Genomic DNA, 27860 nt, shown 5'->3' with positions numbered 1-27860 from the left:
GCAGCAGAGCTCTTTCAGGCTTCCCTCTGACAAGTGCCTGTGGTGAGAAGGCTGGAAAGCCTTGGAAGTTAAGACTCTACCTAACCCGCTGCTGTGGAACTTGGGGCAGGCCCCTAACTGCTCTGCCCTGGGCCTCAATCAAGTCCAATTAAGCAAAGCGAGGAGTTTAGACTCTAGAAAGAAGGTCTCCATGGTCCCTTCCAGCCCTGGTCTTTGTCTTCGACCTCAGCTTGCATTTCTGCCTGTGAGCCTTCCAAGTAAACAGCAGGATTAATCCATCAGCTCAACTGGGCTGGGAGAGGAAGGGAAGCAGGCAGAAGAAGTATCAATGGTATTGCACTCCAGTGAGCACTGAAGAGGTTCCATTCATGGACCAACAAAACCTGGGAGAAGCCTCGGACTTAATCTGCCAAGGAGGCTCCAGCAGTAGGAACAAAGGAAATCACAGCCGTATTTGGCAATCCAGGCACAGCTTCTGTGTTCTCCCTGAGACCTGAGCCCACCAGCTCCCCCAGTGCACGTGCGCATGCGGCACACGCACGCGCGTGTGCGCGCGCACACACACACACACACACACACACACTGTGGGATTACTGGTTTCCAGAAGGAAAGGGGAAGACAAAGAGGCAAAGACACGGCACCTGAGGAGTTAGGTGATAGCTGATATAAGAACCTCATTTTAACTCTACCTTTTAGACCAGGTTGTAGGAGCACTTGTAATTTAATTTTATAAAATTAAGATCCTTTTTACACTTAAAAACCAAGGAGCACTTTGATGAGGTTCGAAATGAAACTGTTGCCTGGACTTCTGCATGAAACCTTTTAGGGTCCTGAAGTAATTTACGTTTCTTAACACATTATGGCGGTTACAATACTTTGTGCCTTTCCATAGAACCTCTAGCTAGGCATTTTAAAAAATATTCCGACACCTTTCTAGTGAAGAAGGTTGGGATTATGCATAGTCCCATTTTATAAGTGGGAAAGCTGATGTCGTGTTTCTTATGGCTGCCTATTATGTCTACAGTATGCTGCTGCAGTCACCTGGGCCAGCTTCCTCACCAGACATGATCCTTGACTTTGAATGGATGGTGGTGAGAATGAGCAGATTGCTATCACCCTTCCACAGGTAAGTCCCAGAAAGAGGATGGGCAATTAGGATGCCACACAACAAGAAGTATCTTTCCTGGTTGGGGAAATAGGACGTGATGCTACCCCTCTCCATGCTAATCTAAATGCCACACCCTGTCTTTGTCAGCTGCTGAAAATATCTGGGAGATTATATTATTAGGATGACTCACAAAATTAAATAATCACTTGTTTTTGTTTTGTTTTGTACTCATATGTTTTTCTTCATTTGACCTTCTGCTGCCCTATGCTATATAAATTGCATCTTTCTGAAGGCAAGTCTAAGTTTGCATACATTAGTATGTATAAGTAGCATTTCAGCTTATAGGCATTGTCTTTAAAAAGGAGCTGGAGCAGTCTTTTGTGGGGTCTTCAACTAAGATATTTGCTAAATAACTTCGGGGCAAATATTTTTGCCTGAAAGCCTAGTATAAAAATGAAAAGAATTCTGCAAGCAAGGAATTTAGCTTATTGTGTTCAGTTATTTTTCCACAAGGAATAGGTGAGGGATGTGAGGTTAAAAATTATTGTTGAGTTATAACCAGTAGGTGACAGACGTGGTTTCTTTTTTAAAAATATGATACCTGTGGCCACAACTGATTGTAGGAAAAACCATGGAGATGTTTCTCGTGGGTTCAGCTATTTTCCTTTTCTGTGCTCCTCTCCCTACTAGTGGTTTGTTTTTACCTGTGAATTAGGTGGCCCTTATCATTCCATCAAGATGTTCTTGATCTTTGCCCTACACTTTGATGTTTCCCTGAGTAGCATCTCTCGGAGCAAACCCATTTCCCCACTTCATCAATAGTTTCCAGGCCAGGTTTGACTTCTTGCTAATTGGACAATTTCAGGTATATCCCCAGAATAGGGAACTTTGGGGGCCAAAGAGCCTCCAAGCAGCACTCCTCTCCAACTCTCCATGGAGGGTCTGCTCATAGGTTGAGTCTGGCCCCTTCAGACCTCTCTTCTCCACTATCACAGAGGCAGTCAAGACTCTTAGCCAGGCTTGTGAGCAAAACAAAGGAAGCTGTTGCAGTTGTAAAACTACTTTGAAGCTCTTTGTGGAGAAAGAACTTCTGGTGGCCCTGTTGCTTCCTAAGAGCTCTCCTCCCACTCTCAGTGGTGTGAGTGTAAATTTTCCAGAAACCTCCAGGCCTCTTCATCATCACAAGTCTCACCTTCCCACTCAACTCTCTTTCTAGGTGAAGACTTAGCCTCTGCAGACCTGCGAGCCCTATAGTTGACCTCCCTGCCCCCATATACAAAGTTACTTCCTGCTTTGGTTGCATCTATTATTAGAAGGGATTAGAGGTGTTTTGCACTAGTGGCACATGGTGGGCACAGTGTATATGTTGGCAGAGTCGAACAGACTACCAAGAAAGGGACATACCCTTCTGCCATAAAACTCCAATAGAAGGTGGCTTGCGTCTGAGACAGTGACCCTCAAAGGGTGGTTGGTGTAAGGCCTACAGCAGGCAGGAAGGGACTTGTGAGCCTTGAAAGGGTTAAAGTATGTCTTTTGTGGGGAGGGATGGAGCTTCATGTGGTAGATGATGGGGTAGGTGAGCCATGGGGCTTTTTGCCATAGTCAAAAAAATTTGAGGGGGCTTCCCTGGTGGCACAGTGGTTGAGAGTCCGCCTGCCGATGCAGGGGACATGGGTTCGTGCCCTGGTCCAGGAAGATCCCACATGCTGCGGAGCGGCTGGGCCCGTGAGCCATGGCCGCTGAGCCTGAGCGTCCGGAGCCTGTGCTCCACAACGGGAGAGGCCACAACAGTGAGTGGCCTGCATACCGAAAAAAAAAAAAAAAAAATTGAGAACATTGGATAAAAGTACAGTCATGCCAGGAAGGAAAGGGATGGCCATTGTCTTTGAAAAGTGTCTTCTGCTGCACCTGAAAATGGGCAGCTCAGCCTGTGACACATAGGGATGCAGAGAAGGTCCACAGATGGCCTTGACCTCAGAGACTCATCACCATCCTTTCAAGTTCTGAATCCTGACTCTCCTGACATCATTAGAATAGCATGCCCCACCCCCAAAAGCTGAAACTCCAAGGCTGTGTGCATCCAGATATTACACACACACACACACACACACACACACACACATGCGCACACGCGTGCGCATGCATGTTGCCAATTTGTTAATTAACCCTGATAAATACAACTGATAAGAGTACTAGTTATTCCCTTTGGCCTGATCAGAACATTCCTTCAGAATGAAGGATGTAAGTTGAGTTTCAGAAGCATCTCTCCTTGAAGAAGCTTTAGGCACTCTCACAAGGTCAGGGGCCAGGAAAACCTCTGTCCAGGATAGTGCCTCTGCAAACTTGCTTTTTCTTGACTCTTAAAGCTGATCATTTTCCTCTCCCCACTCTACTTCCCAGAGAGATGTGTTCTGTTCAGAGGGGTTCTTCAAACAGCCTGCACTCAATTGGTTGGGTTCTGAGTACTGTCCTACTACCTGCTTCCCTGACTTTTCTCCTAGTTCACCTTGATTGGTATCTTAGGTATTCCCAAGCTTTTGACTCACATATTTAGGGATGATATCGTGATTTACTTCCACAGGTGGCTAATCACATCCATTGTGTATGGATCTTAGTAGTTTCACTCTTACAGGGAACTATATTTCCAAAGTCTTAGAACACATCTTATTGTGGTCTCTAGGCCCTACAATGTCTTCTAGTCCTGTGATCTGTTGGTAGGAGCAAATTCTCCCCAAGTGACAGCTCCTGAGTCACAGCTCCTGAGTCACAGTGTCCAGAGATGGACACTGAGTTCGTGTAGTCCTTCTACCATCCCTCCTCTGACTTAGGCATTCGCCTTGACCTCTTCAGGGAAGCTGGCTCTAGGCATTCTTCCCACACAGCACAGAAAGAATTGGGATGAGAGATGGCTGAGTCCCTTAACAGCAACTTTTTGTACAGCAGAGGAATCAAATAAGAGATGAAAAAGCAGCTGCAAGTGAGTATGTGTGACCTGGGCCCTCAAGCAGGACAGGGGGCTGAAGTTTAATTGTCCTCTCTCTGGATCAGTTTATTGGTTGTAGCTTTCAGGATGGTCCCAGCTCCTGAAGTCTCACTCACTTAGCAAACATCTACTAGTAGCCTCCAAGCTTCCCGGCATGGAGTGTGGGCGTAGGATGCATAAAAGATGAACAAGACATGGTGCGTGCACTCCAGGAACTCACAGTCTAGTGAAGGCAGGAACGCTGGCTTTCTGGCAAGTGGTTCCTGGAGTAAGTTATGGGATAATAACAGGCAAGAAGGACAAGGAACATTTGGAATTGCCTGGAGAGGCATCCACCCTTGAAATCCTTCCTGCAAGCACAAGGCTGGTTTTCTGCACTGGAAGCTGTGCTCCCCTTCTTCCTCCTTCTCCCTGTCCTCCAGCTCTTTCCTCCCTGCCTGAGTCTGACTGTTCTCCCCGCCTGTGGGCTGAGGCGCTGCTTCACAGGATGAGTCATCCCCACCTGTCCCCACACATAGAGGGGCACCCCTCCATGAAAGGAACAGGGATCTTCGGAGTAAGCTCAAGTTTGGGCCAATATATTTACTTACTTTAAAGAGGTTAAAGAGTGAAAACTCTTATTTGAATGTGAGTGAGCTTCGACACTCCTTTTTAAAGCACAGGGATATGGTAAACTTTTTAAAATGTACCTACCCTGGTATCGTGAGACCCCCAGGGCTAGAAACTATGGACTAGTGAATGAGAAAAAGCTAGGAAGTAAACTAGCCTCATTTAAACAGCTGACAAGGAGAGTTGTATTAATTTTAGCTAAAGTAAGTTCCAAAACCAAGTGAAATGTTCCAAGAATGGGCATCCCTACAGATTCTATTGTTCATAAAATGGTAATCCAAGATATTATGAATTTGACAAATATTTAGTGTCAGTCACCTTAGTGAGCACTGGAAATACTGAGCAAGTCAGTCTCAGCCCTCATGGTTCCTTGATGATGTTTCTTCAAAGTAAAAGGCACAGCTTCCTAAAAGTTCTGTGCTCTCTCTTGCTCTCTCACTCTCTCCCCCATCTTTCTTTCTCTCCACCCTCTGCCCACTTTCTTTCTATCTCTCTCCCTCCGTCTTCCTCTCTTTCCTCACACTGGTGATAGTCATGGGCAGAGTCTGTTGGCAACAACCACAATGACATCCAGGCACTGTTTTGTATCATCCACACTTTGCTGTGTGGTTGTATCAGTCAGGATAGACTAGGTTATGCTCTAGCAACAAACAACTCCAAAATCTTAGTGGCTTAAAACAACAAAGATTTAGTTTTCACTCAAGTCACATATGCATCACGAGTCAGCAGGGATCTTTGCTTTTGTAGCCACTTAGAAACCCAAGCTGATGGAGCAGCTGCCATCTTGAGCGTTACTGGTGATTGTGCCAAAGATAAAAGAACGCTCTGGAAAGTCTCAGAAACAGGCTCCAGGCCCCAGCCAGGAAGAGTTACATGTCACTTCTGCACAGAATTCAAAGGCGAGATAACTAGTCACAATACCCAATTCAACCATAAGAATCCAAGAAGTTTAATCCTCCTCTGTGACAGAATTGAGGTAAATGAAATATTTGGCAAATAGTACTAGTGACTACCACAGTGGTGTGTAGTAGATTTGATAGGTGCTGACCCAAACCCTAAGATGCTAGGCCACCGGGCAATTTCGACCTCATCATAGTGAATTCTGCCTCCTCAGCCTCAAAGGAAAGTAGGAAAAGCACAATTCCCACTAGGTTCTTGGAGTAGTCTGATCCCAGGGTGACCTTTCATGCCACTCTCCAGCCATATAGTTACACACACACACACACACACACACACACAGAGTGGAGATAAGGGAGGTGGGGGGGACTAGAGTAATGAGATGATCAAATGCGGAGTTTTCAAAATCAGACAGAGCTGGGTTTGCATCCTGCTTTCACCACGTACTGCCCATGTGAACTTGAGCAAATTTCTTAACCCTTCTGTGTCTCTCTTTCCTCATCTGAAAAATGGGACTAATAATGCTTAACTCCTAAGTTTATTGTTGGGAAACACTGAGAGAAATTAGGCAAATCCCTTAGCCCAGTGCCTGGTAACTGACAAGTCCTCCATAAGTAAGAACCATTATTGTTAGTGTTAGGATTGGAATAATAAGCAAATATCAGTGCAATGTCGAAAAGATATCATGTAGCAAAGCTGAAGGATATTTAAAATTTTTTGCCTTTTCCTTGAGATGCTCTACTAAGTGTCAAGAAAAGGAGTGTGGGAGAGATGTGCCCAAATAACAACAAATAACACGCGTGGAGAAGTCAGTGGTGTGATACAGTGGATACACCATTTCCCAACATACAGTGCTTGGGGGTTCTATGTATATAGCACTCCTACTAAATACCTCCTAAGGTTAACATGTCTACTCTAATCTTAGATATTTATTGAGAGCCTACTATACATAGACACCTTACAAATATTATTCCATTTAATCATTGTGATAAACCCATCAGCTCAGATTTGGATCCCCATTTTATGAATGGGAGCCTTTACAGCAGAGTGGGTAAGAGCATGGGCTCTGGTGTCAGACTGCCTGGATTAAAATCCAGACTCTACCAACAACCATCTGCATGTCCTCAGGCAACTTACTTTACCACTTGTTCGTCTGTAAAGTGGGAATAATAATTGCATGTCACCAAGATGCTGTGTTAATTAGATGAGATAATGTATGTAAAGTGCTGAGCCCAGGGCTTGGCGTGTAATAAGGGCTCGATGGATGTTGGCTAGGATTACCAAATATGACGAAATCAAGTCTCCAAAAACATAAGTCCCTTGCCTGAGATCACACGGTTAGTAATTAGGAAAATTTAAACTCTGGTCTTTCCAAATCCAAAGCACATGTGCCTTTGTTTAACCACATCATTCCATTATTTACACTCAAATAATTGCCCTTAGGACTGCATTAATCTTCTGAAATTTGGGTCAGGCAATCCTCAGGCACAGTTGAAAAAAAAGCAAGAAATTGTGCGGTGGGCAGACTCTGACAGTGGCAATAAGTAAGTGGAGTCACTCTATTTTCAGTACTCATCCAGGTTGGCTTCTAAAGATGCTTATACTCTAAGAAAGCGGAGATGGTACTTCAGAGTTTTAGATTACCTACTATTGAGTACCTGCATCCATCAGGCTCTGTGCTAGGTGATTTCCCTGTTTTCTCATTTAATCGTCACACAGACCTGTGAAGGAAGTCCATACTTATTTTCCTCATTTTACAGGAGAGGAGACTAAGATTTAAAAGGTTAAGTAACTTACCCAAGGTCACACAGGTGAAAAATAGCAAAGCCTCTGAAAGATGAATTAGGTTGAAAACAACCTTTACTAACTAAACAATGTAATCTCATTTAAAAAAAAAAATTTTAGTCGGTATTTTCCCACATAATCACAGTAATAAATGATCATCATAGAAAGTCTGGAAAGTAGTGCAAAGTGCAACGAAGCAGGAAAAATTATCCATGACTCTATCACCCAGAGTCAATCACTGTTAAGTCTTTTAGTATAGTTCCTTCAGATCTTTTCTCTATATTTCATTTTCATTTTATAGTTGAGATCATACTGCAACAGTTTGTAATGTTATTTTTTAAGAGGCCAAGAATGAATTCAGTAGTCATTTCAAGTTAATATAATAAAATCTTTGGTTATAAGAATTCGGGGACTGATAATTATAGTTGCCATTTGTTGACTATTTCTGTATGTCTGGCGCCATGCAAAATAGTTTTAACTAAAGTACCTCCTTTTATCTAAACCTATAAAGTGGGTGTTAAATAATCAAAACATCAGAATATTTATGTAACCAGTATTTTAATGCACTCCACTTTTTAAGAGAAAGAGGTAAAGGACAACAAATAAGCTGGTAGATCTTATTTAAAAAACCCAAACAAAAACACTGCCAGGCTGTGGCCTGTGGTCGCCATAAATTCTCTTCTGTTTTCCATCCCTTTTCTGTCTGCAGCACAGTGAGGCTTGGTGTCCATGATGATGACCACAATGATGATTCACAAGCATCACAGACTAAAGGAGTTTAACTATACTTCCTTCCCTTGGCTTATGCCTGGATAGGCCCACACTTGAGCAGCTCAGGTTACAGGACCACTCAGTGGACATCAGAAACAGGAAATGAACCACTTCTCCCTAATGTGGGCTGGGTCATGTTCCAATTTCCTCCTTTGGTCATCTTTGCTGGCTCTACCGTAGCCCTCTCATCCCTGTGATCTGAACTTCAGGACTGCCTTCTCTGTAACCCTCAGAAACTTCCTTAACTAGACACAGACTGGGTGGAAAATGGTAGCTGGACTACCTTTGCGGGGAGTGGTTGCCCTGTGGGACAGGAAGAAAAGAAAGGAGAGAAAAGTCTTTTTGAGATTAAGGAAAGTGCTCTCAGCATTAAAATCTGAAAATAGCCTCCATGTGGTAAGAACACATGACCCCTAAGGGTCCTAAAGGGAGATGGTAGGGGAAGCTCTGGCTGCAAAGATGCTACAGGTCAGGAGTGGACTTTCAGCGTTTGCTATTTTATATGTTTAAAGACTAGGTCTGTGTTTTGTTAACTGAACTTGCTAATAGCCACCACTTGAATTGCTGCTTCCAGCTCTGTTTGTTTTAAATAAGGAGATTCAGCCAGTAATAATGGGAGGAGCTGCAAATGACTGCCCCAGTTGGGAAGTGCCTGCTTGTTTTTCCATCTCCCTGGGCATGCAGATGCGCAGGCCACACTCACAGACGCACACATCTGAGGAGATAGCCCGAGGGAGCCCTCGATATGTATATTTATATAGGAGGTGTGTGTAAGGGGGCACTCAAGTATCAAAATACTTAGGTAACTGTGGGTGAAAAGAGGAGTTATGTTGCAAGAATTTAAATATACCATGTCTCATATATTTATTTCTTTCTTCATTCATTTGACAAACCTTCATTGAGCACCTACTGTGAGAAGCACTGTGTGTTTGCTGTGAGACATGCTATTATTTCTAAAAGATGGGCCTTTATTCCTCTCCCTTCAGAAGCTTACCATCTGATGGGGGTACTATCTGATCATCCACTAAAGCGTACAATCACCCACCGTGAGCGATAATGCAGGATAAATGCCTTAGGAGCGATAATGAAGATAGGTGCTGTAGGAATCCAGAGAAGTAACTGTTCACTGCTGGCTCAGACGAAGAGAGGTGGAGAGGGAAGAGGTGGTCTAGGAATTGAACGGCAAATCTCCAGAGGCAAAGAAAAAGGTATAGCACGCTGAGAGTTGCAAGCAGACTGGTTTATCTGCAGAGTAATCACATGGGAAAGTGTGTTGAAATGAAATTGGAAGCTAGGGGTCAGATTGGGAAGTACCTCCCAAGGTCTCAGAAATTCAAGAGATAAGGGTGATGTTAGAGCAGAGAACAGCTCTTCACTTTCTGAGTGTCTGCTAGGCCAACAAGCCATCACTCTATGTGAAGGAAGTAAATGCATATGGACTGTGTCAAAGTTGTGGAAAACATAGCCTCAGAATAAAAGATAGCTCTTTAAATTGAACCAATTAAGAAAATTAAACTATGATTATTTTTTTTGCCATGGCCCAGTGGAAAGGTCATCACAGCCATTGATATGGCTAAGTTTTCCTTACTCCAACTCCAAGCTCACCAAAGAAACCTACAACCATCATGTAAGTCCATAGGAGAAGAAGGCTACCTTGGTGAGTTAGCTGCCACCCTGGCCTTGCACGTTAGTCTCTTTAGAGCTCTGCTAGCATGAATGTGTCCTGAAGTGGAATCTGCTCTTAGGCCACTGGCCAAATCACGTTTCTGAATCTTCAGAGCTTAAGACTAGGGACTTCCCTGCTGGCACAGTGGTTAAGAATCCACCAGCCAATGCAGAGGACATGGGTTCAAGCCCTGGTCTGGGAAGACCCCACGTGCCTTGGAGCAGCTAAGTCCGTGCACCACAACTACTGAGCCTGCACTATAGAGCCTATGCTCCACAACAAGAGAAACCACCACAGTGAGAACCCTGCACACCGCAACGAAGAGTAGCCCCCGCTCGCCGCAACTAGAAAAAGCCCATGTGCAGCAACGAAGACCCAATGCAGCCAAAAATTAATTAATTAATTAATTAATTTTTTTAAATAAAAAAAAACCCCAAAACTGAAGACTAAACCCTGGACCTTGCTGAATTCACCAAGGTAAATGGCCCTTTCTTGAGTCCCATTTGGGCAGCTCACCAGATTTCCCTCTGGGCCTCCTGAGAGAGTACCTCATCATTCAAGATACCCACAGTTTTGGTTAATGGAAAAGTTTAGTTTATAGACTTGACTGTGCACGGCATATGTAAATCAGCAAGAAGTGAATAGAATAAAATAGGCTTACACTAAAAGACCCTAAATGGTTTTTTTTTTGATGATTCAAGAACTACTTCATCAAAAGACATATCCAGAATATATCAGAACTCTTAAAACACAACAGAAAACAAATAACCCAATGGAAAAAAAATTGGGTAAGATAATTGAACAGGCACTTCACCAAAGAGACTATTTGGATGACAAGTGAGCACATAAAAAGTTGTCAAACAGCACTAATCATTAAGGAAATGCTGATTAAAACCAGATGAGTTACCACTTATTATTATAATGGCTAAAAAAAAAGCACTGACAATGTCATGTGCTGACAAGGATGCAGAGCAACTCGAACTTTAGGCATTGCAGGTGAGAAAGCAAAAAGGTTTGCCAGTTTTTTTAAAAGTTAAACATGCACAAACCATATGACCTAGCAATTCTGCTCCTGGATATTCACCCTAGTGAAATGAAAATTTATTTTCACATGAAAATGTGTACATGCATGTTTATAGCCACTGTAGTCATAATCACCAAAAACTTGAAACAACCCCAATGTCCTTCACTAGGTGAGTGGGTAAACAAAAGCTACTTCAGAATTTTACAGTACTTTGGGAGGAAGAAACATTATGATCAGTTAGTGTCATGAGGTGGTACCATAGGAGGAAAATGGTCATATGTTTTCTTCTACTTATTAAGATTCCAGACAAAGTGAGGATTTTATGCTACCACAAACATCAGAAAATGTGCAAGCTGTTCATTGACGCTTGTGTTAACCATGCTGTGTATGAGTTCCCTGTGCCTAAGCATATAGGTATTGAGTATGAAATGTAGGGTTTTTGGGGGGGGGGGTTAAGATTTTTTTTTTGATGTGGACCACTTTTAAAGTCTTTATTGAATTTGTTACAATATTGCTTCTGCTTTATGTTTTGGTTTTTTGGCTATGAGGCATGTGGGATTTTAGCTCCCTGACCAGGGATTGAACCTTCATCCCCTGCACTGGAAGGCAAAGTCTTAACCACTGGACCACCAGGGAAGTCCCTGAAATGTAGGTTTTGAAGGAGCAGAAGGGTGAAGTATTTGAGTGGGAAGAGCAAGAGAAGGTCTGCATGTAGAATAAATGAAGGAGTCTCTGTTTGTCAATGTTGACTTCAACCCAGGACCAAAGTGAGGCAAGTGCCTGCATATGTGTTGTATTAAAAAACTTTTAAAATTACGGCTTAAAATCACTGAGCGTCTTTAAAAACTGGTCTCTTTGGGGGTGAGGGGGGCTACTGTATTTAGATGAACTCAAGAGAGTTGACAAACTTAAAGAATTGGGAGGGCAGGAGATAGTGCCAGAGGAAACTAACTCCTCATATCAGTGGAGTCTTTGATATTTGCTGTCCTGTGTACCCAGGCACTTGACTTGTGACCCATCCTCTCCACTCTGAAGCAGCAAAAGTTCTTTTGTTGCAAATCTATCTCTGTATTCCAAAAAGTGCTTCATTAGGGGTGGGGAAGCCACTAACTGAATTAAGTGAGACATAAGTTTACCAGCAGGTGGCAATAGAGGTAATTGTGTCTCCGGAAAGATTAAACTCGTATTACTTTATAAACCAGAGATGGGAATCTTCAGAACTTGATTGGGCCCCAACTTCACTTCCTTCTGCCTTACACTAGCGTTCTATGAGTTGGAATTGTTCAAGCCAAAATACTGTATCCAGATATATAACCTTTTCCTCACTGAGCTGCTGCTGCACTCTGATTTCTGAATGGCTCCTCCTCTAAGAGTTTGATGCTTTTAGTTGAAAAATTAGAAATAATGGCAAAATCATGATTAATATCATAAATTAGATTTGTTTGTGGTTTAGGGAAGCTCAAAAAGGTGAAATAAAACACTGCTTTCAAATATAACCTCCTGATACTATTAAGTAAGCTAACCTAAACTCTCAAAGAGCAAAGATGAAGCAATCAGACTGCTTTGGAATATCAAAGGGACATTAGGTTCCTAAGTGAATTTCTCTGACCTTTCTTAATTCCTTTCACACAGGAGAAAACCCGTAGTTTTCAATGGAAAAATAAACTTTTTATTTACACACAATAATTTCAAAGGCCAGTGGAACAAGACAGTGTGCTGTGAAGCCCATGTCTCCATGGACAGCAAAGTGTTGCAAGAATGTTTCACCTGACTATCCTTACCTGAAAACTTACCGACTGTCTGTACTTCTTCCTGTTTCGCCAGCTTTCTCTGATTCTCTCTCCTTCTGGAGAGGTTCCTAAGCTCCTAACTCCTAGTTTCATCCTCTACAATCTCTCTGTTCTCTTGTGGTTCTTCATGCCCTTTATTTATTTATTTTTTACAATCTCTCTCTGATGACTGAGAGGAAATTTGGAATACATGATTTAGAAAAATAAAAACTATTATTGCTATATTTCTTGGTAAGGCTCATTCAATTCCATGATATTTCTAAAAATCAGAAATAAATTACTTTTTCAATTATTTAACTTAAGTTTTTAAATAAACACATTCATGTGATTCAAAATTCCAATGATCCGAAAGGGTAAAAATGTTTCTCTTACCCCTTCTCCCAGCCACACAGTTCTCTTTGGAAGCACCTAATGCTACTATTTTCTGATAAATATTTCCAGAGACATTATAGGCATATACAAGCAGTTAAACGTGTATATGCATCTGTATGTATGTATATATGTGTATTTATACATTCTTTATTTTTCTTTGTTTTTACACAAATCATAGCATACTTTATACAAAAGCACCCTGCTTCTTCTTCTTCTTTTTTTTTTTTTACTTAGCTGAGTATCTTGGCAATCATTCCCTATCAATCCAGAAACAATTCTGCTATGAATAACCTTGTTCATATGTCATTTTTCACATAGGAGCATATGTCTGAAGGATAAATTCCTAGAAGCAGAATTGCTGGGTTAAAGGATATGTGCATTTGTAAGTTTAATAAGTATTGCAAAACTGCCCTTCTTAGAATCTGTAACCCCAGTGATATGAGAGGGCCTGTCTTTCTGCCTTCTCACCACCCAGCCCTCCTCATTGCTCTGTTTTTCACCATTCTTCTATTCTTACTTTTCTTTCTATATGAACTTTAGGATCAACTTTTGTCCCAAAGAAACATCATGTAGGAATTTTTATTGGAATTGCATTAAATGTATAGGTTGACTTAGGGAGAATAGATATCTTTATGATGTTGAGTCTCTTCACAGATGCCTTTCATTTGATAAAGGGTTCATTTCCAGCCTTAGTAGCAATTGGATATTTTCTTCATAAAAAGCTCACATACTTCTTCTTAAGTTCATCCCTTGATGTTTTTATTTTTATCGCTGCTGTTTTCAATGGGATCTTTCCTTGTATCTCTTCTGAGTGGTTGCTATTATATAGCTTTGATTTTTGTACCCAGTTTGTATCTCACCATGTCAGTGAATTCTCATGTTATTTGTAACAGTCACTTAAGCTTTGGGGGTATATAACCATATTGTGACTCAACAATGATAATTTTATCTCCTTCTTTCCATTGTGTATGCCTCTCTTGTGGACTGAATGTGTCCTCCAAAAATTTGTATGTTGAAACCCCTAACCCCCAGTGTGGCTGTATTTGGACAGGGGGCCTCTAAGGAAATAATTCAGGTTAAATGAAGTCATAAGGGTTGGGAGAGCCCAGATCCGATAGGATTAGTGTCTTATCAGAAGAGACACCAGAGATCTCTCTCTCTTTCTCTCTTCACCATGTGAGGACAATGAGAAATCAGCCATCTGCAAGTCAGGAAGAGAGACCTTATGAGGACCTGACCCTACTGTACGTTGATCTTAGATGTGTAACCTCCAGAACTGTGAGAAAATAAATTTGTTGTTGAAGCCACCCAGTCCATGGTATATTGTTATGGAAGCCCTAGCAAACTGATGCAAATTCTATTTTCCTTATTTTGTTAAGTGTATTGGCCACAGCCAGAACAATGTTAAGTAATAGTGATAATTGTGGACATCTTTCTCTTATTTCAGAATTGAGAGGGAATGTTTCTAGTGTTTACCCATTAATGCTGCTTTGGGTTGAAAAAAATATATAATTATATTAAGAAAGGAAAGCTGTTTCTATTTTCATTGCATTTTTCACTTATTTGCGGTATTTACTGAAAATTAACAAACAACATAGACTTGTCAAAGTACCTGATCAATAAAATAGGTGCTTCGATCATTATAAAGTTCAAGAGGAGTTTGCCAGGTAGGGATAATGTTTTCCAAAAGGACTTTAGCCACAGAAAAAACAATAGCCTATTACAAGGGAAGGCTTCAGAACAGTGTGGAAACATACTGACCTTGGTAAAACTTACTTACATCCATGAGAGGAAGGAAGTTGTATGAAACCCATTTGCCATACAAATAAACTTGTTCATTAGGTAGTTTAAAATGTTTGGAACCAGTATGAACAGGCTTCCCTGGGTTATACTTTGGACAAGTGGGACAAGTGAGGTAGGCACCTTTTGCAGCCTTGTTAATGTTTACCCACCAATATGTATTCATGAAGGCTATCATTTTATCAGTAGACCAATGGCTTAGTGCATGTTCAGTGGTAAGGAATGAGAATTTAAAGTCTCCAGTAGGACTGGGTTGTTATTTTGTCCAAACCAGAACTTTCTCTTTTTATCAAACCATCAATTGCTAAATTAACAATCTTGTTTTTCCCTATCTGAGGCCAACTCTTAGGCTTCTCTAGGCAGTTTTTCTAAGTTATCATTTGAGGAAATATCCCTTTGGACCATGGCAGAGGTTTGGCTGCTGTGGGTCTCTCTAAGAACAGAATTCCTGAGATTGGTTCAAGATGGCGGAGTAGAAGGACATGCTCTCACTCCCTTACAAGAACACCACAATCACAAATAATTGCTGAACAATCATCGACAGGTAGACACTGGAACTCACCAAAAAAGATACCCCACATCCAAAGACAAAGAGAAGCCACAATGAGATGGTAGGAGGGGCGCAATCACAATAAAATCAAATCCCATAACTGCTGTGTGGGTGACTCACAAACTGGAGAACACTTATACCACAGAAGTCCACCCACTGGAGTGAAGGTTCTGAGCCACACGTCAGGCTTCCCAATCTGGGGGTCCGGCAACTGGAGGAGGAATTCCTAGAGAGTCAGACGTTGAAGGCTAGTGGGATTTGCTTGCAGGGCTTTGACAGGACTGGGGGAAACAGAGACTCCACTCTTGGAGGGCACACACAAACTAGTGTGCTCACTGGGACCCAGGGGAAGGAGCAGTGACCACATAGGAGACTGAACCAGACCTACCTGCTAGTGTTGGAGGGTCTCCTGCAGAGGCAAGGGGTGGCTGTGTCTCACTGTGAAGACAAGAACACTGGCAGCAGAAGTCCTGGGAAGAACTCCTTGGCATGAGCCCACCCAGAGTCTGCCATTAGCCCCATCAAAGAGCCCAGGTAGGCTCCAGTGTTGGGGCGCCTCAGGGCAAACAACCAGCAGGAAGGGAACCCAGCCCCACGCAACAGCAGACAAGCGGATTAAAGTTTTACTGAGGTCTGCCCACCAAAGCAACACCCAGCTCTACCCACCACCAATCCCTTCCATCAGGAAGCTTGCACAAGCCTCCTAGATAGCCTCATCTACCAGAGGGCAGACAGCAGAAGCAAGAGGTACTACAGTCGTGTAGCCTGTGGAACAAAAACCACATTCACAGAAAGATAGACAAGATGAAAAGGCAGAGGGCTATGTACCAGATGAAGGAACAAGATAAACCCCCAGAAAAACAAGAGAATGAAGTGGAGATAGGCAACCTTCCCAAAAAAGAATTCAGAATAATGATAGTGAAAATGATTCAGGACCTCGGAAAAAGAATGGAGGCAAACATTGAGAAAATGCAAGAAATGTTGAACAAAGATCTAGAAGAATTAAAGAACAAACAAACAGAGATGAACAACACAATTACAGAAATGAAAAATACATGAGAAGGAATCAATAGCGGAATAACTGAGGCAGAAGAATGGATAAGTGACCTGGAACACAGAATGGTGGAATTCACTGCTGTGGAACAGAATGAAGACAAAAGAATGAAAAGAAATGAAGACAACCTAAGAGACCTCTAGGACAACATTAAACACAACAACATTCGCATTATAGGGGTCCCAGAAGGAGAAGAGAGAGAAAGGACCCGAGAAAATATTTGAAGAGAATATAGTTGAAAACTTCCCTAACATGGGAAATGAAATAGCCACCCAAGTCCAGGAAGCGCAGAGAGTCCCATACAGGATAAACCCAAGGAGAAACATGCCGAGACACATAGATATCAAATGGGCAAAAATTAAAGACACAGAAAAATTATTGGAAGCAGCAAGGGGAAAATGACAAATAACATACAAGGGAACTCCCATAAAGTTAACAGCTGATTTCTCAGCAGAAACTCTACAAGCCAGAAGGGAGTGGCATGATACACTTAAAGTGATGAAAGGGAAGAAGCTACAACCAAGATTACTCTACCCAGCAAGGATCTCACTCAGATTCTATGGAGAAATCAAAAGCTTTACAGACAAGCGAAAGCTAAGAGAATTCAGCACCACCAAACAGACAAGCGAAAGCTAAGAGAATTCAGCACCACCAAACACCAAATGCTAAAGGAGCTTCTCTAAGTGGGAAACATAAGAGAAGAAAAGGACCTACAAAAACAAAACCAAAACAATTAAGAAAATCATCAAAGGAACATACATATCGATAATTACCTTAAACAGGAATGGATTAAATGCTCCAACCAAAAGACACAGGCTTGCCTAATGGATACAAAAACAAGACCCATCTGTATGCTGTCTACAAGAGACCCACTTCAGACCAAGGGACACATTCAAACTGAAAGTGAGGGGATGGAAAAAGATATTCCATGCAAATGGAAATCAAAAGAAAGCTGGAGTAGCAATACTCATATCACATAAAATAGACTTTAAAATAAAGAATGGTACAAGAAACAAAGAAGGACACTACATAATGATCAAGAGATCAATCCAAGAAGAAGATATGACATAAAAATATATATGCACCCAACATAGGAGCACGTCAATACATAAGGCTACTGCTAACAGCTCTAGAAGAGGAAATTGACAGTAACACAATAATAGTGGGGGACTTTAACACCTCACTTACACCAATGGACAGATTATCCAAACAGAAAATTAATAAGGAAACAGAAGCTTTAAATGACACAATAGACCAGATAGATTTAATTGATATTTATAGGACATTCCATCCCCAAACCGCAGATTACACTTTCTTCTCAAGTGCACACGGAACATTCTCCAGGATAGGTCACATCTTGGGTCACAAATCAAGCCTCAGAAAATTTAAGAAAATTGAAATCATATCAAGCATCTTTTCTGACCACAATGCTATGAGATTAGAAACGTAAAAAGCACAAACACATGGAAGCTAAACAATATCTTACTAAAAAATGAAGAGATCACTGAAAAAATCAAAGAGGCAATCAAAAAACACCTAGAGACAAATGATAATGAAAACACGATGATCCAAAACCAATAGGATGCAGCAAAAGCAGTTCTAAGAGGGAAGTTTATAGCTATGCAAGCCTACCTCAAGAAACTAGAAAAATCTCAAATAAACAATCTAACCTTACACCTAATGGACCTAGAGAAAGAAGGACAAACAAAACCCAATGTTAGCAGAAGGAAAGAAATCATAAAGATCAGAGCAGAAATAAATGAAATAGAAACAAAGAAAACAATAGAAAAGATCAATAAAACTAAAAGCTGGTTCTTTGAGAAGATAAACAAAATTGATAAACCATTAGCCAGACTCATCAAGAAAAAGAGAGGACTCAAATCAACAAAATTAGAAATGAAAAAGGAGAAGTTACAACAGACACCACAGAAATACAGAGCATCCTAAGAGACTACTACAAGCAACTCTATGCCAATAAAATGGACAACCTAGAAGAAATGGACAAACTCTTAGAAAGGTATAAACTTCCAAGACTGAACCAGGAAGAAATAGAAAATATGAACAGAAAAATCACAGGTAATGAAATTGAAACTATGATTAAAAATCTTCCAAAAAACAAAAGTCCAGGACCTGTTGGCTTCACAGGTGAATTCTATGAAACATTTAGAGAAGAGCTAACACCCATCCTTCTCAAACTCTTCCAAAAAATTGCAGAGTAAGGAACACTCCCAAACTCATTCTATGAGGCCACCATCACCCTGATACCAAAACCAGACAAAGATACTACACAAAAAGAAACTTACACACCAATATCACTGATGAATATAGATACAAAACTCCTCAACAAAATACTAGCAAACAGAATCAACAACACATTAAAAGGATCATACACCATGATCAAGTGGGATTTATCCCAGGGATGCAAGGATTCTTCAATATAAGCAAATCAATCAATGTGATACACCATATTAACAAATTGAAGAATAAAAACCATATGATCATCTCAATAGATGAGAAAAAGCTTTTGACAAAATTCAACACCTATTTATGATAAAAACTCTCCAGAAAGTGGGCATAGAGGGAACCTACCTCAACATAATAAAGGCCATATACAACAAACCCACAGCAAATATCGTTCTCAATGGTGAAAAACTGGAAGCATTTCCTCTAAGATCAGGAACAAGACAAGGATGTCCACTCTCACCACTATTATTCAACAAATTTTGGAAGTCCTAGCCATGGCAATCAGAGAAGAAAAAGAAATAAAAGGAATACAAATTGGAAAAGAAGAAGTAAAATTGTCACTGTTTGCAGATGACATGGAGAATCCTAAAGATGCCACCAGAAAACTACTAGAGCTAATCAATGAATCTGGTAAAGTTGCAGGATACAAAATTAATGCACAGAAATCTCTTGCATTCCTATACACTAATGATGAAAAATCTGCAAGGGAAATTAAGGAAACACTCCCATTTACCACTGCAACAAAAAGAATAAAATACCTAGGAACAAACCTACCTAGGGAGACAAAAGACCTATATGCAGAAAACTATAAGACACTGTTGAAAGAAATTAAAGATGATACCAATAGATGGAGAGATATTCCAAGTTCTTGGATTGGAAAAATCAATATTGTGAAAATACTATACTCCCCAAAGCAATCTACAGATTTAATGCAATCCCTATCAAATTACCAATGGCATTTTTTACAGAACTAGAACAAAAAAATCTTAAAATTTGTATGGAGACACAAAAGACCCTGAATAGCCAAAGCAGCCTTGAGAGAAAAAAACGGAGCTGCAGGAATCAGACTCCCTGATTTCAGACTATACTACAAAGCTACAGTATTCAAGATAATATGGTACTGGCACAAAAATAGAAATATAGATCAATGGAACAGGATAGAAATCCCAGAGATAAACCCACCCACCTGTGGTGAACTAATCTGTAACAAAGGAGGCAAGGATATACAATGAAGAAAAGACAGTCTCTTCATAAGTGGTGCTGGGAAAACTGGACAGATACATGTACAAGAATGAAATTAGAACACTCCCTAACACCTTACACAAAAATAAACTCAAAATGGATTAAAGACCTAAATGTAAGACCAGACACTGTAAAACTCTTAGAGGAAAACATAGGAAGAACACTCTTTGACATAAACCACAGCAAGATCTTTTTTTGATCTACCTCCTAGAGTAATGGAAATAAAAACAAAAACAAATGGGACATAATGAAACTTTAAAGCTTTTGCAAAGCAAAAGAAACTACAAACAAGCCAAAAAGACAACCCTCAGAATGGGAGAAAATATTTGCCACCGAATCAACGGACAAAGGATTAATCTTGAAAATATATAAACAGCTCATGCAGCTCACTATTAAAAAAACAAACAACCCAATCAGAAAATGGGCAGAAGACCTAAACAGACATTTCTCCAAAGAAGACATACAGATGGCCAAGAGGCACATGAAAAGCTGCTCAACATCACTAATTATTAGAGAAATGCAAATCAAAACTACAATGTTGTATTACCTCACCCCAGTTAGAATGGGCATCATCAGAAAATCTACAAACAACAAATGCTGGAGAGGGTGTGGAGAAAGGGGAACCTTCTTGCACTGTCGGTGGGAATGTAAATTGATACAGCCACTAGGGAGAACAGTATGGAGGTTTCTTAAAAATCTAAAAATAGAATTACCATATGACCCAGCAATCCCACTACTGGGCATATCCCAGAGAAAACCATAATTCAAAAAGACACATGCACCCCAATGTTCATTGCTGTGCTATTTACAATAGCCAGGTCATGGAAGCAACCTAAATGCCCATTAACAGATGAATGGATAAAGAAGATGTGGTACATATGCAATGGAATATTACTCAGCCATAAAAAGGAATGAAATTGGGTCATTTTAGAGACGTGGATGAATCTAGACACTGTCATACAGAGTGAAGTAAGTCCGAAAGAGAAAAACAAATATCGTATATTAATGCATGTATGTGAAACCTAGAAAAATGGTACAGATGAACCGGTCTGCAGGGCGGAAATAGAGACACAGATGTAGAGAACAAACGTATGGACACCAAGGGGGGAAAGCAGCGGGGGTGTGGTGGTGGTGGTGGTGTGATGAATTGGGAGATTTTGATTGACATGTATACACTGATGTGTGTAAAATGGATGACTAATAAGAACCTGCTGTATAAAAAGTAAATAAAATAAAATTCAAAAAAAAAAAAAGAACAGAATTCCTTGTAGAAATATCAGCAAGGTGATTTGCATCAGGTTCCAGTGATTCAAGTTTAGAATTCCCTGTAATCTTAGTAATGGTTGAAGCAGCAGGTAAAAGTATTTCATTCAGTAATTCCTGAACATTGGGGCCATTTTAATTTAATTTCCACTGGAAACTTCCAGTACATTCCAAAAATCATGAGCTACTCTAAAATCATATCTACTCTCAGTATCAATATTGGTAGTTCTGTCCTGGATGAAAGTACAAGACCAAGTAAAAGTGTATAATTCAGCCCGTTGGACTGAGGTGGCCATAGGTAAAGATGCTGCCTCAACAACATCAAAAGGAGTTGCAATAGCATATGCAGCACAGTATTTGCCAGCATCACCTTTTAAGTAAGAACCATCAGTGAAGCATGTTCAGCATTACCCAAAGGCATTTCCTGTAGGTCATCATGAGGAGTCAGGAGGTGGTCTGTGAGCATTAAGCAGTCTTAAGTGACTTCATTGTTGACAGAGGGGAGAAGAGTAGCAGAGTTAAGGTTATTACAACATAAAAGAGTTATGTGAGGAGCAGTTAACAAAAGGACTTCATAGAAGGTGAGGCAGCTGACTGATAAATATTGAGGTTGATGAGAATTCTGGAGAATTTCTACTGCATAAGGTAGAAAAATAGTTTAAGGGGATCCCACAAAAATTTTCTCAGTGGCTTTAACCAAAGGGCAGTGGCCAAAATGGCTCTAAGGTAAGGGGTGTATCCCCATGCCACAGGGTCCAGTTGCTGGCTATAAAACCCTATGGTTCAGTGGTGGTCTCCATGTTTTGCGGTGAGTGTCCCAAGGGCATTCCTTTCCTTTTCATATACAAGGGCATTCCTTCCTTTTTCCTTTTGAAAAAGGAAAAAGGGAACCTAATAATTGGGATGCCCAAGGGCAGGTGGGTTCATCAAACTCTCCTTCAAGGCCTTACAAACTATGTTGTCCAGTTCTTCCCATAAAATTGGGTTGGGGTTGTTATTGTTTAGTAAAACATACAGAGCTTTGGCCATAACAGAGAAATTTGGAATCCAGTTTCAGCAATAACCAGCTAGCCCAAGAAAACCTTGCAGTTGGTACTTAGTTTGGGGTTTGGGGAAACTTAGGGCACCATGAAGCCTATCTGGATCTACGTGTAGCCCTTGTTCTGATATCAGATGCCCTAAATATCAAACCTGGATTTGGGAAAACTGCAGTTTTTCTTAGGCAACCTTATGTCCCTTTAGGGCCAAAAGCTTTAGCAAGTGGATGCTGTCTTCCTGTGAGGAAGCTTGAGAAGGAGAGCAAAGAAGCAAGTCATCCACATATTGCAACAAAGTAGAACATCTAGGGAACTTTATGTCATCCAGATCAGCCTTCAGGGTTTGTGAGAAGTAGAAAGGACTCTCAATAGAACAGTGAAGAATTACTGTCCAGGTGAATTGTTTTTCTGCCCAAGTGAAGGCAAAAAGGTATCGGCTAGCTTCATTATCTGGAATGCTAAGGAATGCACTGCATAAATCAGTTACAGTAAAGAATTTACTTTCTTTGGGAATGGATGTTAGTAGAGTATGAGGGTTAAAAACAACAGGGTGTCAGACTTCCCTAGCGATCCAGTGGTTAAGACTCTGCACTTCCAATGCAGGCGGCACAGGTTCAATATCTGGTTGGGGAAGTTCTGCACACTGCGCAGTGTGGGCAAAAAAACCCCAAAAAACAAAAAAACGTGGTGTTGAGGGATAACAATGTTGTTTATTGCCTAGAGGGTCTGGACAATCTAAACCCTCAGCCCTTGGGTTTTCTCACTGGTAAAATAATAATAGTATTACAGGGACTAGTACAAGGGATAACGAGGCCTTGAGCTTTGTAATCCTCTATTATAGGCTTTATGCCTTGAAGTGCTTTTTTACTTATAGGATATAGATTAATTCTAGGAAGAGGGTTTGAGGAATCTGTTTGAATCATGATGGACGGTGCACTATGACTTTTGCCAGGATCAGTTGGAGATTTTGCCCATATCAGTTGGTGATAGCTGATTCAGAAGGAACAAATGATCTGTGTTCTAGAATCAGCTTTAGTACTAAGAGAACAAATAAAAGATGTCAAAGAGTCATATAATTCACCTGGTTGGTTACTTTGATGACTACTGTCAAATTCTAGAATTACTTCCCCCTTTGGGGAGAAAGAAATTCCAGGGTGACACTTCTCTAAGAAGTCTCAGCCTAATAAACAGTTAGGAACAGAGGAACGAAGGAGAAAAGGGTATGCAGCTCTCCAAGGGCCTAAGCAAAAGGGAATTGGTTCAGAAACAGGAACCTCTTGAGGTTCATCAGAGATCCCCATGATTTAAACAGTTTTAGTACTTTGAGGCAGGGGCTGCTTTATAGTAATGGTGTTGAGTACCAAGAGTGTGGTTCTGGTGTCAGTCAGGACTGGAAGAGATTCATCCCCAATATGGAGATATGTTTCTTTAAGCCAATGAAGAGGGAGGATTAGAAAGAGCCCCTGTAGTTCTTTAGAGCCCTGTCACTGATAACTGGAAGGACATTGGAGAGGCTGATTAGAAGCCTGAAGGTGCCTGAAGCACTTAACATTTGTAACACTCTCTTCTACAATGTCCATGCTCTTTACAATAATAGCAGAAAATATAAGGCTTTTGGTTTCATTTAGGAGTCTTCATTTGCTAGAGTTGAAGATTAATGATTTTTGTGGTCTTCCTTTTAGGTGGCTCATCTAGAGTGTGAGAAAGCTATTTGCCAGATTAACTAAATCTGGAGTAGATATAGTTTCCCGTTCCATCCTGGTCCTTTTTACTAGAAAGGAAAGGTCTCAGTTCAGCCCAGTAATAAACATGAAGTTAAAAGCTACCTGGATAGAATCAACATTTGAAGGAAGACCAGAATCTGAAGTCAATAGTAATAGTCATGAACAGGTTCAGATTGTGTGCAATCCTGAATTTTGTTCCAATCAACAAGCTTTGGAAAAGCCCTAGGAATTGCTTGATGAAGTCACCAAGCAATTGCCCAAGCCTGATATATAATAAGTAGTGGGTTGGTCTCCTGGTTATAATTTCTAGAGACCTTTCAGGATTTTCCCAATTAGTGGATTTCATCGAATGCTGGGCCTGGCCTTCACCGACAAGCATATGAACTAGCTGATGTAAATAGGAGAAACCAGGTTGATAAGTTTGAATCATTATATTTAAATAGCTCAACAAATCTGTAAGGATCTTAAGTTATTTGGGGAAAATCTTGGACTATGGCTCGCAGTTCAGCTTTAGTCCAGAGAATATAAGAAAGTAAGAGTTTAGCCTCTAGATCCTCAGAAGGCTTAATTTTAAAGGGACAGGCTCTGTAAGTTCAGAGGAAAAGGGAGTGGGGAGAGTTTCAGAGGAAAAGGGAAGTTTGGTGAGAGAATTAGTATAGAGAATCTGAGAGTACAGAGGAGGCGTAGGCAGCATAGAAAGAAAGGAAGAAGATGGTGCCAGAGGCGTTTCCTGAGAAAAAGAAACCAAGGAAGAGGAGCAGGAGGCCTTAGAAGCCATTTGAACTTTCTTTAATTTGACTCAGTTAAAGTCTTAATTTGTAGAGAGGCAATTTTAGGTTCCTGATAATATTTGGAAGCTTCAAAATATCAATCAAAATAGGCATTTCATTCAGTTCTGGAAATTTTAGAGCTATAGTGGTCCAATTCAGTTTTAAGAAAATTAAGTTTGGGAATTTCAAAAGTTCCCTATAATGGCTATTGATATTCTAAACTGCCTTCAGTTTGGTTGAACCATTTAGTTAGAAATGTGCATGAGAAAGACCACAGTTTTTAAACATAAAATCAGCTGGAATCCCTGGGTTGGAGGGAACACCCTCAAAATATTTAGGTAACTGAGACCCCATCTCTCAGATGTTTTTCTCTAGAGTAAAAGAACAGTTTTCAAACAGCTTAAACAGCCTACAGCTCAAACAGCTCAATTCAAACAACTTGCAACTCAAACAGCCTGCAGGCCTAATACCAGCCAGTTCTAAGGGAACAGCTTGGTCCTGGAGGGACCAGGCTGAAGACTTCTTAGCCAGTTCCCACAGAATAGCTGCTTTTCCAAAGGAATGGGCTTCTCAGCTAGTTTCAGTTGAAAGAGTCTGATCTCAAAATCAGACCAAGTGCCAAACGAGTACTTGCATACAGACAAGGCCTTAATCAGAAAGGACAAAACCCTAAAATAGATCCTGAACAAAGCCTGGAGAGCTTCAAAAGCAAAGAGGGGCATAAGCTTGGATCCAGAAGAAAGACATACCTTTAAATTCCAGGGTCAGCGAGAAAAGTAGTGAACCCAGTAGGCTCAATTGTGGGTACCATACCTGCTCACTCACCAGCTCCCAAGCTGTCAGGGGTCTACTCTGGTCCCTGTACAGGCCACCAAAATGTTACCAAAAACAAATAGACTGCCAGTTATTTCTCCAGCCAAAAAATGGGTTTATTCAGGGTCAGCAAAGAATTGCAACTTCGAGTCTACAACCATGGTGAGCTATGTGCCAGTCCCCACACAGCAAAGGAAGGAAAGTGCTCTAATACAAAGGAAAAGGAAGCTGGGAGGGCTGTAGTAAATCAAGAGTGCTTGGCTTTTCATTGGCTGAGACTTTGCCAGGAAAGAAGAGGAGTTTTTCTTCCTGTTGGACTCTGCTATAGTCACAGGGCATGAGAGCTCCCCCTTCTGGTCTCCCAACTCTATTTAATTGAGGTTTCTGTTTATTAGTTTTCTTACAGGTATCGATGTTATCTTAGAGATTTTCTTCTTTTTCTATTTCCCAGAAAAAAATTTAAGAGCATTGGAATAATCCATTCCTCAATGATGTAGTAGAATTACCTGTGAATTCGTCTGGTCCTGGTGCTTTCTTGCTGTCTGGTTGTTTGGAGGATGTTACTTCTTTAAAAACTTTACTATTTTTTTAAATGACAGTTTGTTTGTGTAGATATTTTGTTGTCTTCTAGAGACATTTTAAGTAACTTTTATTTTTAGAAAATTATATATTTACTAGGGTTTCAAATTTATTTGCATACTTTTGAGAAAGATAATCTCTATGTTTCTTTTAACTTCCCTTGTATTTGCAGTTATTGTCGCCCTTTATAATTTTTTATTTTCTTATTTTATATATTTGTGTTTTTCCTTAAGTACATTATTTCTTCCTTCAAGGGACTAGCTCTTAGATGTAATATACTCTGCTCTTTTTTTGGTTGTTTTTGGTTAAGAAATTTCTGCTTTTGTTTTGATTAATTTCTACTTTCCACTTTCTTTAGGCTTATTATTATCCCTATTATCATTCAGTTCTTTTTATTAACTCCTTGAGTTGGATGTTACTTTTTTCATTTTTAGCCTTTTTTTGTTTATCATTCTACCTATGTAAGGCTATGAATTTTTCTCTGAGCAGTGCTTTAATTGCATGCTATAGTTTCTGGTGTGTAATTATTTCTAAATTTGTTTTTGGCACAGAATTGAGTTAATCATTGTCTTGATTCATGGCACACTCTCATCATTGGTCAATGCACAATCTTTTATTTACTTATGTGTTTATTCTGTTAACTTTTTTAAAGTTATAATTTTTATAATTATGGACCCACCATCCAACATGGTCTTGACAATAGCCGATATCTACCTACATGGTCCTTCCCATCCCCTTTCACTGCCTCCTCCTCCCCCAGCTCAATCGGAGATAAGCATCATTCTCAATTCTTTGTTTTTCATTCCCTTGCTTTTCTTCTTGTGTAGTTTTATGATGTCTATCTATTCCCATATATATTCTTAAAATATATTTTATTGTAGATTTAAATTTTTTTCATTATTTTCTAAATATCCTGTCATTTTGATATTGATTCTCTTTGACCCAAGAGTTGTTTAAAAAGTTTTGTTTTCTCTTTATTTTTCAGGTCTTAGGGTATTTTGTTTGTTTTGCTATCTCGATTTTTTAAGATTCTAGTTTTATAGAATCATTAGCAGAGAATGTTTTCTGCACTATTTTTACATTGTGGAATTTATTGATTTTTTCTTTGGCTTAAAATGGTCAATTGTGAATGCCACACAACTCATGTAGAAACAGCATACTGTCTATGTCTAGTATAGGTTTTGATACATATCAGTCAGATCTACCTCACTAATTATGTTATTTAGATCTTCTATATCATACTTTTTTTGTTTCCACTTAATCTGTCACGGGGGCAGAATTAAAACTTCCTGTTACCGAAGTATTTATTTTTCACCATATCTTACATGTTTTTTTTTTTTTTTTGCTTCAGGTTGTTGGTTCTCTGCTAGTTGGTATTCTAACTTTTTGAAAATCTTCCTGTTAAAACATTATAAAGTACCATTCCTTGACTTCCTTAAGCTTTCCTGTTTTTAATATTAAGGTTATGGCCCATTGCATTTACCAGTATTACTCTGCCCACCCTTTTATTCTCAGCTGTTCTGATTCCTTCATTTTAGGTAGGTCTCTATATAGCCTATAGTTGAATTTTGCTTTATAATCCAGTTTAAAAGTCTTTTCCTCATCTTTGACTTCTGTGATGTGTTGAATTATGTTGCCCAAAATGTGTACGTTGAGGTCCTAACCCCTAGTTCCTCAGAATGTGATCTTTTTTGGCAACCAGGTCATTGAAAATGTAATTAGTGGGACTTCCCCAGTGGCACAGTGGTTAAGAATCCGCCAGCCAATGCAGGGGACATG

General features: G+C 40.3%; 1 protein-coding gene across 1 annotated transcript in view; it reads left to right on the top strand.

Moving 5' to 3' along the window:
• BOC (BOC cell adhesion associated, oncogene regulated) overlaps positions 1-27860 on the top strand; it is a 263018-nt gene that overhangs the window by 76339 nt on the left and 158819 nt on the right. Inside the window, exon 5 of the mRNA XM_033855822.2 lies at positions 1025-1126. The gene's annotated coding sequence lies outside the window, so the exon portion shown is untranslated. The remainder of the gene's footprint in view (positions 1-1024; positions 1127-27860) is intronic.

The sequence above is a fragment of the Tursiops truncatus genome, chromosome 4, assembly GCF_011762595.2.
Source record: "Tursiops truncatus isolate mTurTru1 chromosome 4, mTurTru1.mat.Y, whole genome shotgun sequence".
Lineage (NCBI taxonomy): Eukaryota > Metazoa > Chordata > Mammalia > Artiodactyla > Delphinidae > Tursiops > Tursiops truncatus.
Note: the sequence above shows the minus strand (reverse complement) of the source record. Positions and strands in the feature narration are given on the sequence as shown.